This window comes from Ochlerotatus camptorhynchus, unplaced genomic scaffold (assembly GCF_037179485.1).
Source record: "Ochlerotatus camptorhynchus isolate MF236.1 unplaced genomic scaffold, CSIRO-AGI_Acam_v1.1 ptg000083l, whole genome shotgun sequence".
Lineage (NCBI taxonomy): Eukaryota > Metazoa > Arthropoda > Insecta > Diptera > Culicidae > Ochlerotatus > Ochlerotatus camptorhynchus.
Genome location: NW_027040573.1, coordinates 121,383 through 134,440, shown reverse-complemented (window position 1 = coordinate 134,440; position 13,058 = coordinate 121,383). Strand labels below are relative to the sequence as shown.

Genomic DNA, 13,058 nt, shown 5'->3' with positions numbered 1-13,058 from the left:
GAAGGTGACTTTCCGCTTTACTCTTTTCTCGGTGAGTTGTGCGCCTATGCAGTTTTGGTGAGTGCAACGATGGGGAAAACAGCGAAATGTTTTACAGTTGATCTGATTAGCATCAGCATTTGGTAAGGTTTCTTCAATTAATCAATCTGTTTGTTGTACACAGCAAAAAATTCTGAATTTTAATTGTGATGGTTAATATTCATTCAAGTAAACTTGTGTTTCATTTCACGCAAACGAGCAAACTGTAAGCAATGAATGAATCTTATCCAGAATTTTCAAGTGACATCAGCGTAAGTCAAATCAAGGTTCATGATATCTTAAAGGGTTTAAACAATTTAGATGCATCTAAAGGTCCTGGTCCTAACGCTGTTCCACCAGTTTTTATGAAAAACCTTAGCAACTGAACTTACTGCTTCATTATTTTAAATTTTCAATATGTCACTGGAATCCGGAAACTTCCCTAAAATATGGAAAAATCTGACATACGTAATTATCGTGGTATAGTTATTATCTCTTGCATTCCGAAACTTTTCGAGGCGATTGTAAGTGAAAAACTCTTTCTTCAAATTAAAAACAGAATAACTACTATGCAACATGTTTTCTTTAAAGGCCGTTCAACAACTACGAATTTGCTCGAATTAATTAATTATTCCTTGAATGCAATGGATAACGGAAACCATGTAGAGTTATTGTATACAGATTTCAGCAAAGCGTTTGATCGAACTGACATACGCATGCTTCTTTTTAAACTTCAAAAAATGGGAATTCATTACACACTTCTCAAGTGGCTTGAATCATATTTAACTGACCGCCAACAAATAGTAAAATACAAAGGAAAGACATCAAATCCCGTTGATGTCACTTTAGGAGTTCCTTAAGGCTCCCATTTAGGACCACTTTTATTTATTCTCTTCGTCACTGACATATTTTTCATTATTAAGAAATTGAAAGTTTTAGTCTATGCTGACGACATTAAACTTTTTTTTTAAATAAAAGATGCCAAAGACATCATCACATTCAAAGAGAAAATACAGATTAGTGTCAAAAAAGCCTACTACAGTTAAATATAAAAAAATCTAACTCAATTACCATTAGTAGAAAACGAATCCTACCCGCTATAACAATCACTTTAGGAAACCAGATCGTAGAAAAGTGTGATAGAGTCAAGGATCTAGGTGTTATTATGGAGTCAAAACTTACTTTCACAAATCATTATAACAAAATTATTAACATGCTTGGTTTCATAAAACGTTTCTGTTATAACTTTCACGGTCCGTATACGATAAAAACATTGTACATTGCTTATGTAAAGGCGATATTAGAATATTGCAGCATAGTTTGGTGTCCTTTTTCAATCACACACGAAGAAAGAATAGAGTCCGTTCAAATTCAGTTCCTATTGTTTGCACTCCGCAAGTTAGGTTGGCCTGTATTTCCTCTGCCATCTTACACAGCTCGGTGTATGCTCATAAATATCCAAACATTAAAAGAGCGTCGGGAATTTGCTATGATTTCATTCGTAAACGATATCGTATCACATCGCACTGATTCAATAGAACTATTGTCATCCTTAAATTTATATACACCATTTAGGCATTTACGAAATAGATATATATTTGCTACAAATCGTCATTAAACGAATTATGCTAAATTTGGACCCTTGAACCAAATGAAGAACACATATAATAAGCACTGCGATAACATTGACTTTACAATGCCAAAAACCAAATTAAAGCAATATTTTAATTCCTCGCACAACGTCAGCTAGAAGTAATTTTTTTTAACTTGTTATCAAGACATATTATAAAAAATATAAACAAAGACAAAATTGTAAATATAGCACTTAACCCAAGTAACGCACAAAACATCTTTCTGAAAAAGAATTAGAACGACTTGTTGTATTAATGTATTATAAGTGATGCATAAAACATCCCATGTTTTATATGAGGTTTAAAGATGTTTTGTTTATACTTCCTAGAATTCAACATTTTCCAAAATAGTTTTCTTTTGCTTTTAACTTTAAATGTTATTTAAACGTGCATCTTACTGTTTAAATATCACTATAAAACTTATCGTATGTAAAATTAATCTTAGTTGAATTTATAAAGCTCTTGAAGAGATTCTGCACGTAAACATTGACGGTGCCATTGAGCCGGACTGTCACTTCACGCAGTAATTGATAGTTTCTTATGAGGTTTTCGGAGGTTTGTTATAAAGAAAGTTGAAAACACTCTTTTATGACATCTCATAAATTAATGCAACTGAAAAGGTGCAGGATGTGTCATAAGTAGTTGAAAATACATTTAAATAACACTCTGGCAATTACAAAACATCTTTATGACGAATCGAAGCAGGCGTGTTGCACAAGAATATAATGTTCATGCCATTGGCAAGAACATGATAGATACTTATTATTAAACTTTTATCAAGCGGAGTTGGTCTAGTTAGGAAGTAATAAGTCTTTCACGCCAAGAACCTGTGTTCGAATCCCATGCTCATTTTTTTTATTTTTTGCCGCTGGTTTTTATGATGTTTCCAAAACATGTTTATAGACCAGTATTTAGTTTTATAAGCTCCGCTTCTTGCGCTTTTTAGGTAGTATAAATGTATTGAATGATGTAAATAAAAGTATTATTGATTCTATACGTAAGTCATTGAAAAGTATTTTCAACTTCATTATGACAAGCCGTGTTGCTTAGAAAGACAACAATTCGACAGTGAGCATGCATAAGGGCGAATACGCGATGATCGATTCTCTTCATCGATTTTCTCTTTGCATTGCTACAGCTAAGCGAAACAATTTTCTAGAATTTGTTCAATGCGGAGTAGTAACAGGTTGTATTGGCTATCAAAAGCAACAGCAAACGCACCGAGAAACGTTAAATCTAGCGAGTTATTAACAAAAGAGAAAATCAACGAAGAGAATCGATCATCGCGTATAGGCCCTTATGCATGCTCACTGTCGAATTGTAAAACGGGTTTTGTGTACAATATTTGCAACATTTGCTATCAAATGCTATCAAAAGCTTAAACAAACCCTTACGTGTTCAGTTTTTTTTTTGCATCCTTAGAAGCTGAAAAGTATATATGTGATTTAAGGAAAGCTGCCTCGGGCTGAAAATATTGGAAAACGATATCAAAAATCGAAGAAACTCAGTTTTTTTTTTCTTAGAATTCTGTATTAATTTGCTTCCATCTCATTTCGAAAAAGGTTGAACTCTAATCATACCCAAAAAGTTGATTTTGGCAAATTTTTAAGACCAGCTTTGTGCCATAAAGACTAGCAAACAAGATTTTACACGAAAATTATTTAAAAAACAAAATAATTTCTTTAAAGGATTACCAAAAAGATTCACAGTTACTGTAAAACAAATCAGATTTTTACTGGTGATTTAAACATTCATGCATGTAAAACAAGCTTGCAAATACTCATTTAAGCTAAAATAATGTTTTTCGGAATAATAAAACCAAAAGATGAGTCACAATCAGCGATTTGCTGATCGCTGAGTGAGTGAGTGAGTGAGTGAGTGAGTGAGTGAGTGAGTGAGTGAGTGAGTGAGTGAGTGAGTGAGTGAGTGAGTGAGTGTGTGAAAAATCGCTGATTGTGACTCTCATGAAGTGAAATAAACAGGTTTAATATGTCAAACATATGTCAAAGTTCAAATAATGGACGCAATGGTTCAACTCCCCACAACAACAAAAAAATGTCAACCGCTTCTTGTATCTTACCAATTAAAAGTATGATCACAGCATCTAATTATTTCATATTAAAAAAAATTGTTTTACCTGAAATGAGTATTTGCAACCTTGTAACATCAGATTTAGATTTCAATTTGATCTCAGGCTTTGCTTGGGTTAGCTTTTTCACAGTTATATCGCTGCGGAAATTTATATCTGTAACTGTAACCAGCTCGTTTTGTTTGCAAATCTGGTTAAGATGTCATACTTAATTGTTTCAGAGATAAATCGTCCAGCTCAAACCTTTGTGTGTGTAAGAGGTGGGACTATAATCATCATCATCATCATCATCATCCGCATTAGTTCAATAAAGTATATTTAGATTATCTATAAATTTAAAATAGTCTTAGATTTCGATTATTTAGTGAGAAGCAGCAACCTGATCTTGGTAGACTAAAATGCTCTCTGGAGTCAAGATTGCTAAATGGCAGCTGGATTCCATCTTAAAGTGTGAATGATATGATTGAAAAAGTTTGAACGCGATTTGTATACCAGGATTAAATCTACTCGATATAAACTTATAATGCATAAAACTTGTGCACGACACATTGAGTGACAGGCTTAGCGACGATAACCGTAATAAAAGACATGAGCAACGAAAAAGCTTAACGATGAAGCTAGCAATGACTTTTCTGGGAGCGTCACAATTTTAAATATTGAAAGTAAATGCCAAGAAAAAAATACAAACGATGAACACTTGCCTAGAACTGGGATTCACAAATTACTCTTTTTTTTTTTTCTCTGTTCGGGACCTAACACCACCGCGACCAGTAATTTGAGCTATTGTTGTAGGGTAGAACTACTTCGGCGTAAGCGCACATTTTGGGCCTATCAAACAAAAAACATCAAATAGATCCATGATTTCGAGTTAACCGATTAATTATGCGTTTGGTACGATACTTTAGTTCAAATGCTACCGAACGAAATCAATAAGAACGCGTGATATGAATGTTTGCACCTAATAATCTCAAATACAAATGAAGCGCTCCGACCGCATCAATCTTTATCTTCATCCGATAGGCCGAAGTAAATTCATTGGCGTTTCAATGCGTTAGGCGTTTATAATCCATTGGCCAAGTTTCGTATCAAGAAGCATTGTTAGACTTTTAACAATATCTCAACAATTTGTTTCTTTTTATTAAATCTTACGGTACGTACGGAAAGGTAAATAGATTTGGAAGCCATCTGTATTAAAAACATTCTGTTTGGTGCTAAACTACGCTAGTTTAAGAAAGACTAAGTGTGGGCCGTGCATAATAGGCTGGAAATGGGGTAGTTAACCCTATATCCCGCGTCCTTAGTTTAGTACATGTCGTATTACTCCATCACTATTGCGAAATGATGAAGTATTCTGTCATTGGCATTCTTGCATTCATCGCAAGGAATCAATTCTAATTGAAAGGTTCCGCTAATTATTCCCTTCGAAGAGTGAGAGCTCTCTCCAAAGGCGCGCCCCTTTGTCAGTCAAAATTGGATTCCTTAGTAAAAAAAAAATAAGCAATGACACCGATTATGACCATGCATCAGAACCCTAGTTTTAATCGCTGCAAACTAGGGAACAATGAATAGAAGATTAGGAATTACATAGGTAAAGACTAACTAGCCCATTTTATCTTTGTTTCAAGATCATCCTCGGTGGACAAAACCGAGTATTGTCACCATCAACAAGGCATAAAAAGTAACAAGGACTAAGATGCGTTCCTTTGATTACTGAAAAATCCTTTTCCCCTAGTTTGAAGTAGTCAGGACTAGAATCGGTGGTAGATCTTACCTCTTACCGTAACGTACCATGAAAAAATTATCTACCCGTGTTACGGGGCGACTTGGATAATGGAGCTTTTGTGGGCAAACAAACTTTCATCGACTTCTTTATCAAATTTGAGACACGCATACCGTTCTCATATTAAGTTTGAGTGCTTGTTGGAAAAGATAATAAATACTTTTTTAATAGACTAATCTGTTTCTGTAAAACAAAACAGTCGAACGTATATTTGTTGAAACTTTTAGGTTACCACACGTAAATTAACACCCCTATCAGGTAGAGTAAAGTTTTCTGAATCAAATGGTGGTTTTAGCTTGTGTGGATGAGCTAAGAGTTTCCACAAATTGACGTTCGAATCATTATTTACAACAGCAGTTATGATTTATCATTGAGTTGTAAGAACTATAATCAAACATGGTACTGTTTATTTCAAAAATGTAACTGAGTTAATCGAGATATAAATAAATAAATAAATATATGGTTACATGCTAGTTATCCTAGGATTTAGAGTTCTATTCCTGATTTTTAAAACTCACTTTCCCCCCACGTACACAGCTTTTCGCGAGGCAATCGTCATCGATCTGTAGCGGTGTTTCTCTGTCAATGTTTGAACCACAATCCGAAGAGCATGTATCACTGTTCCCAGGAACGTTTTAGACTGTAGATGGGTCACTATACGATCGGGATTGTTTTCCCAAGACTGCTAGTACTACCCTACAACTTCTGTTCACTTTCGCTGGTGCAAATAACGCTAAGCCATTTTATGCGCGCACTATCGAGACGATACACGAAAATGTATGTTCCTTAGCCAAAAGAGCTTTGTAATTACGGCCTCTGCGTTTAAAAATATGCACACATGAAAATTGTCAATTTGATTTTTTTTTTATCAATATCATGAGTTTGGAATAGACGAAGAGTATTATTCACATTTTAAAAGTTTATCGTTTCAACCTCAACACGTTCAACCCAAAAGGCCTGGGCTCAATCCCAGTTGGCGCCGCCGGGAATTTCTGATGCATAAAATATCTGATCACGCCTTCCTTTGGAAGGGAAGTAAAGCCGTTGGTTCCTGGTTCATGAGCTAATGGGTCAATAGGTAGGGTCCAGGTGTGGGAGCTGCCTTCCTGGCGTCGGTAGCATATTGGTGCTCAGTACAGAAAACAAGATCGACGGAATATATATTCATTATATATTGATGCAACAGGATCCGTAAGATTCCGTTCGAAAAAAAAAAAAAACACATTTTTAACAGCATAAGTTAGTGCCATATTATCTTTAATATCAGCTGGAGTCATTTTCATTCTAATTGATTTCCAATATCAGCAATTTTTGATTTTCAAATAAGGGACCGAGGTAACAAAATCGTTAAGCCTACAACGCTACAACACCACCTTTTTAAAGCTTTCGGAAGATGGGTGAAATGGATGTAATGTCGGCCTAAATTTCCCTTATTTGGGCTCAATCATAAATTCAGCAATCGACGAAATTCTCAATAGTGACCAAAAATATCCATTAGTACCGTCCCAATGACGCGTTCATATTGATAAAATTGATAAATAGCAGATTTTTAGCGATGGGCCTAATCTTATAACCATGGTCCATCATAAGAGCCATTTTCCCTATGACTGTACAATTTGCTTTAGTAAAAAATGATACAAACACCTCTTTGCTTCTTATTTTCTTAAATGCTGCTTTTATGTTAGGTTAGGTTAGGCTATCTTTATTAGCGAGACTTTCAGCCAGAGGCTGGTTCATCTCTTTGCGTTTATGTTGAATTAAATATATGGTCTATTATATTATTTTTTTTTGTTTATTAATTTATTTGATAAGGCTCAACCGAATTAACTTTACAGAGCCGAGGATTCTTGGTCACTATACAATACATCTTAAAACTATAGTCAAAAGGTACAACACAATAAACACTTTATCTTCCGCTATCCAAAGAGCCTCCTCCATCAGAACTGCAGCCGCTTCCAGTGGTTTCATTGTATGGCAAATTGTTGTACGCCAACGAGGGTCAGAGCGCGTCCATTGCAGACGCACTCACACACTCATCACGAAACGGTTGCTTTCCAAAGTCGACGACGCATCGACTGAAAGAACTGCTGATGAAGAACAATGAGGAGGACCACACAATGGTTGCTGCCGAGAAAACAGACGATCGCGTGGCACACATCGAGAGTGGTCTGCTTTTGTCGACAGCCGAGTGAACACTGGTCTATTATATTAGTAATACCTTTTTTCCAGTCTTGCTAAAACCTTAGATTTTATTAGATTTTGATTGAAGGATCAGGGTTTTTACTTTTCAGCATACAATTCAAGTCTACATGGTACTGTTTATCGAAGAGTATTTTTTTAATGTATTCAATAGATTGATGAGAAATATTAAATTTTCGGTCCATTTTTCAAATTGGGTCCTGCTTAGCCTTCCATAATTTTAAATCGTTTGGTTGGAAACTGTCTGTGCTCAAACTATTAGAAGTTTGTATGGGATTTACTATGGAAAATCCTAATTTTCGTCCATTTTTCTATATTGCTCTGGGAAAAAAAATCTTGAGTTATTTTTGTAAAAAAACCTTCTCTGCTACAACTTTACAGAAGACGGCTATTAAGCAAAACGTCTAATGAATAGTTAATAATTGTTAAATACACCATTTGAAAAATTAATGCAAATTTCTGCGAGATGCACACACAAAATTAACCCTAGGTTTGGCATAAATTTACACGACATTTCGTGTAAATTTAAGCGCAATATCGCTTAAATTACCAATGTTGTAAACGATTTCGTGGTTTATGCTAACTGAAGCTCAAAATTAAACGAGGGGAGATTTTACGCGATAGTTATCTTATCTTATCTTTTTTATCTTATCTTTCTTTATCAAAGAGACTTTCAGCCACACGCTATGTCTGAAAGCACTTTTTTTGCAACATTCATGCACGTCAGAATTTCTTCACAGGATGTTAGTGTTGATCATAATAATCAAATCTGTGATGGTTTAAATATATTTCACCTTGGGTTCTTTGAGAAAACGTGTTTTGAAGTTAACAGAGCCGTTTATGAAGACGTATATGGACTATGAATTGAAAAAAAAATGCAGTTAAATAAGGTCCAAAAGTGCATTGAATTAATCCAAATGCCATTAAAGAAATTCTCTTTGTAACTAAGTTCCATATCGATTATGAAGACTTTGCGCAAAATCATTTTATATTTGTTGGTAGCAAAACACGTTATTTAATTTCTCTTCCCTAATAAGAGTTGAAGAGAATTAAACGAGCAGGACAGTCCGTGACATCCACGTAATCATAGTAGGCATTGATTTTCGCCCTGTTTCGAGTGTTTTTTATAGATGTATCGTGTAGAAAATTTTGAAGAATTAAAAATCCTCATGAAGAAAATAGATAGTTCGCTTGATGTGCTTCGAAAAAGCGACTCTGTAAAAAAAAATCATGTCACTTTAGTAGCGACAATCGTTGAAAGATTTTTTACCGGAGTTCAATAAAGGATATGGCAGGTATCCGAAAGTTGTGTGTCCCGTACTCAGTTGTTGGCGAAAGTGGCATTTATCACCAAAAAATCCTGAGGGGTGGAGAATTTGCTTTGATTTTTTAAAATGTTTGACTCAACGGCGAGATCGAAAATAAATTCTGGCAATCATGACGAATTTGTTTGAAAATCGTTTATCCGATAATGTCGATAATACAGGAATGAAACTCACATGAGATTAGCTACTCTTGCCCAGTGAGTTTAGGTAGCCCTCACCTTGAATTACTACAGAATTGCTAGAGCTTCATTATAGTTTCCATATTTGGTCTAAGGAAACTTTCAGGAAGGTTCAGTGACTTTCTAGTAAATTCTGCGAACTATAAGGAACTTTAATGAATTTTAGGAAAGTTCTGCAAACTTCAAATAAGTTCCTTCAAAGAAGCATAGAAATTCAAGAACTTTCAGAGAAGTTCATTGAATTCAGGGAAGCTCTACAAACTTCAGAAAAATACTTCAAACTTGAAAGATGTGCTTCTATCTTCAGAGGAGATGTTCTATACCCTTCAGGAAAATTCTGTGAACTTCAGGGACGTTTTGTGAGCTTCAGGGGAGTTCAATGTTCTCCTGGTAAGTTCAACAAATTTCAAGAGAGTTCTGTGAACTATAGCAGCATTATATGAATTTCAATTATGCTCTGCAAAAAGTTCTTTAAACATGAGGAAAATTTTGCAAACTTCAGGATGGTCTGCGAGCCACAGGGAACATTAAATAACATTAAGAAAGTACTGTGAACTCTAAGAAATATCTGAAAATTTCCGGAAAAAAAGCCAAACTCAGAGACGTTCGAAGAACATCAGGAACGTTTGAAGAACTTCATCGTCATCATTTGAATGTAACTTCAATAAGCTGTCTCATCAGGTGATGGCACAACTCCCACTCCATGTCTTAGAATACACGTATAATAGAGAGAATTTTACACTTCCCTTGTAAAATGTGATCGAGGGCATGAGCAAATCAATCAATGTTTTTCAATACAACTTTTGACTACTTTAATTCCCTTTTGAATCATGTTCAGCTGCATTTGTTTCGATCCGTAACAGTTTTGTATCGTCAACACTCCATATACGCCTTCATAAACGGCTAAGTATACTTCAAAATACTTTTTCTCAAAAAACCCATGATGACCTATTTTAGAACCTTCACAGATTTGATTGTAAGGATCAATACTAACTTCCTGTGAAGAAAAAAAACTGAGGTACATGTGCAAAAAAAGTGCCTTCAAACATAGCGTGAGTCATCGGCTGGTTCATCTCTGTACTACGCGATAGTTAAAATTCAGAATTTTGTATGTGTAGGTTGGTAATCTTAAGACATGGACAAGCATCTGGTTTGTGGGAAATGGCTCTTATCTTGGCCTATGGATCTTAAGATTGGGCCCATCGATAAAAATCTCGATGGATCTTAAGATTGGGCCCATCGATAAAAAGTAGATAAATGGAAAATTGTAATGAACTTAGATGTAATCCTAGACTCTAAACTTACTTTTGTGGAACATAATAAAACCATCATAACGGAAGCAAATATGTTGTTGGGCTTCATTAACACTATTAAATTCTTATGCCTTACATACGTAAGACCTATTCTGAAATGTTGTATGAAATCCGTACAGTTCCATTATAGAAACGCATCCCAAGTAGGAACCGATAGCTAATTGATAACAAATGAATATCTCAATGTGGTATGATACCCGATTTCGATAAGCTTGTGGTACAAAACCATGTTTTGATATTATTCAGTTATCGAAATATTTTGTAAAAAAACAAATGAACACCAAAATAACAAAATGTGATCTTCCAGTTTTTAGACTATAACACCTAAAAGGGTTATTGAATTGGTATTAGAGGACCTTTAAAATAACAAACTATGGTATTATGGCATCTCAAAAAGCGTCTGTTATGCGTTTGTTATTGTAATAACTAAATTATTTATTAGCTCGTTATTCGTAGAATATTTTTGAGGTATTATTTTTTATATTTCACCTCTCATGTCAGCCTCACTAATACCATATTTAGTTTGCCAGTTCTGCTATGTTCATACCTGAATTTGGTATTAATAAGTGATTTTCTCCTGCTCGGGATAGAACGCATTACAAACAATTCCTTTTGCATGCCCTTCGAAAATTCAATTGGACCGCATTTCCTCTTTCATCATATGAAGCACGATGCATGCTCATCAACTTACAAACACTCAATGAACACCACGAATTTTCAATGCTTTTTTCATCAAGGACATTATTTCACATCGCATAGAATCATCAGAACTACTCTCACAATTAAACTTTTGCACACCCTGTCGGCATCTTAGAACTCGGAAATTATTCGCAGAAAAATTACACAGAACGAAATTCGCAAAATTGATGAGGCCATGCATCAATCGAATGATGTGACAGTAGAATCTACACTGTGTAGTGATTAGTGTCACTATATCAAAAGAACAAATAAAAAATCGACTAAAACATAAAAGGAATAATGCACAGCATTGAATTGATTGCAGTCTATATTGCTTGACGAAATAAATAAATAATTAAATTATAAACAAATATGGTGAATTGATAAAAATATATGAATAAAAAGTTTGCATTTCTCATAGTAAATTCATTCAAAAACACAAATGGTTTGTGTACACTTACTTTTTAACTAAATTAGTCTAAATTTTGATGGTCAGAACCGTTTGAGCACTGTTTACAGAAAATTTAAAATTTAGCTTCCCTCTACTATTTAATGACGTTTCTTGTTTATAGGGAACAGTTGCCGGTACTAACAGAGTTTTAAATTGAATGAAGTGGTTAGGAGAAATGCCCTATAAATAGAACCAAAATGTTCACGTGATATTTGAAAAATGGTATTTTATTACCAAACAAATGTGAAATCGACTTTCCTACTTTGGTTTTTATCATATTTATATGAATGAGAATGTACTTGAAGACCGCTGATGTTACTTGAAAAGCATCCAAACGATAATTTTGCTTTAATTCGATTCAACAACATCAACCGAACGTGCGTTCATGACCGCAAAGTATGTCATAATTTGGATTTCAGTGGTTTTCTCTGCCAGTTTAAAGCGCGTGTTCATTGTGTGTCACCAAATTTTAATTACATACAATTTTTCTCTGCACAGCTACTGAATGGCCATCCGAGCCGTACTTGACCGTTAAGGACGATCATGTTCAAGTACCGAAAACTCGCTTTCCATCCACACTTTCGGCCACACACATTTCACCAAAACCCATCCGAAATCACTCGCATAAAGCACTCAGGCTAAAATTTTCCCACAATAAACCGTTTTTCGAACCGTTTACTGTCCTCCGATCCGGGGCAAAAAAAAACATAAACCCTCGCCGCTCAGCCACTAACCCGTTGCGTTCCACTTCACTTTCCCCGGAGAACCCCTTCACACAGCGACACACAGCCCAAGATTGCTGCCTGCTTGCTTGCGATGGCTGGGGTTGTTTACATGGGACACACCGAAAAAACCAACCCCAACAGCCCCGTGCTTCGCGCTTCGAGAGCAGCATCAGCCAGGATCGCCGAGATGTTTATATAGAAAATAATATGAAAATCGATAAAAATTTAAACGGATGAATGAAATGCTTTATGGGGGTGGCCGTTCGCTACACATTCGCTCGGTACATACACGCGAACAACCATCCGTCCCCGTCGTCATCGCGGCAGCACGAGGGGTTAGATATTTATTTATTTTTTTCCTATTCTCTTGGTCGACGACGACGTCTTGGAAGCTAAGAGACAACACATCTCCAGACGAGTATGGAACGCGGTGGCGGCCTGCAGACGGCTCCGGGCTGCTGCTGGCCTTCTCCGGAGGGTCTTGTGATCGATCATTGAAATTTATACGGCTCGTGTTATAAAGCGCAGAAGATATGACTGAGAGATGGAAAGGGGTTAGGAAATTCCTGGGAAAAGAAATGTTCGTCCTTATTTCATGCCGGGGGTCCACGGTGGGAATAAGGCTTCGCCGGAGTGGGCCGAAGGAGGCTCGGAGAAAAATGCAAGGGAA

General features: G+C 35.7%; 1 protein-coding gene across 5 annotated transcripts in view; it reads right to left on the bottom strand.

Moving 5' to 3' along the window:
- Positions 1-13,058, bottom strand: part of bru3 (bruno 3) — a 556,696-nt gene that overhangs the window by 541,994 nt on the left and 1,644 nt on the right. The gene's annotated exons all lie outside the window — the stretch shown is intronic.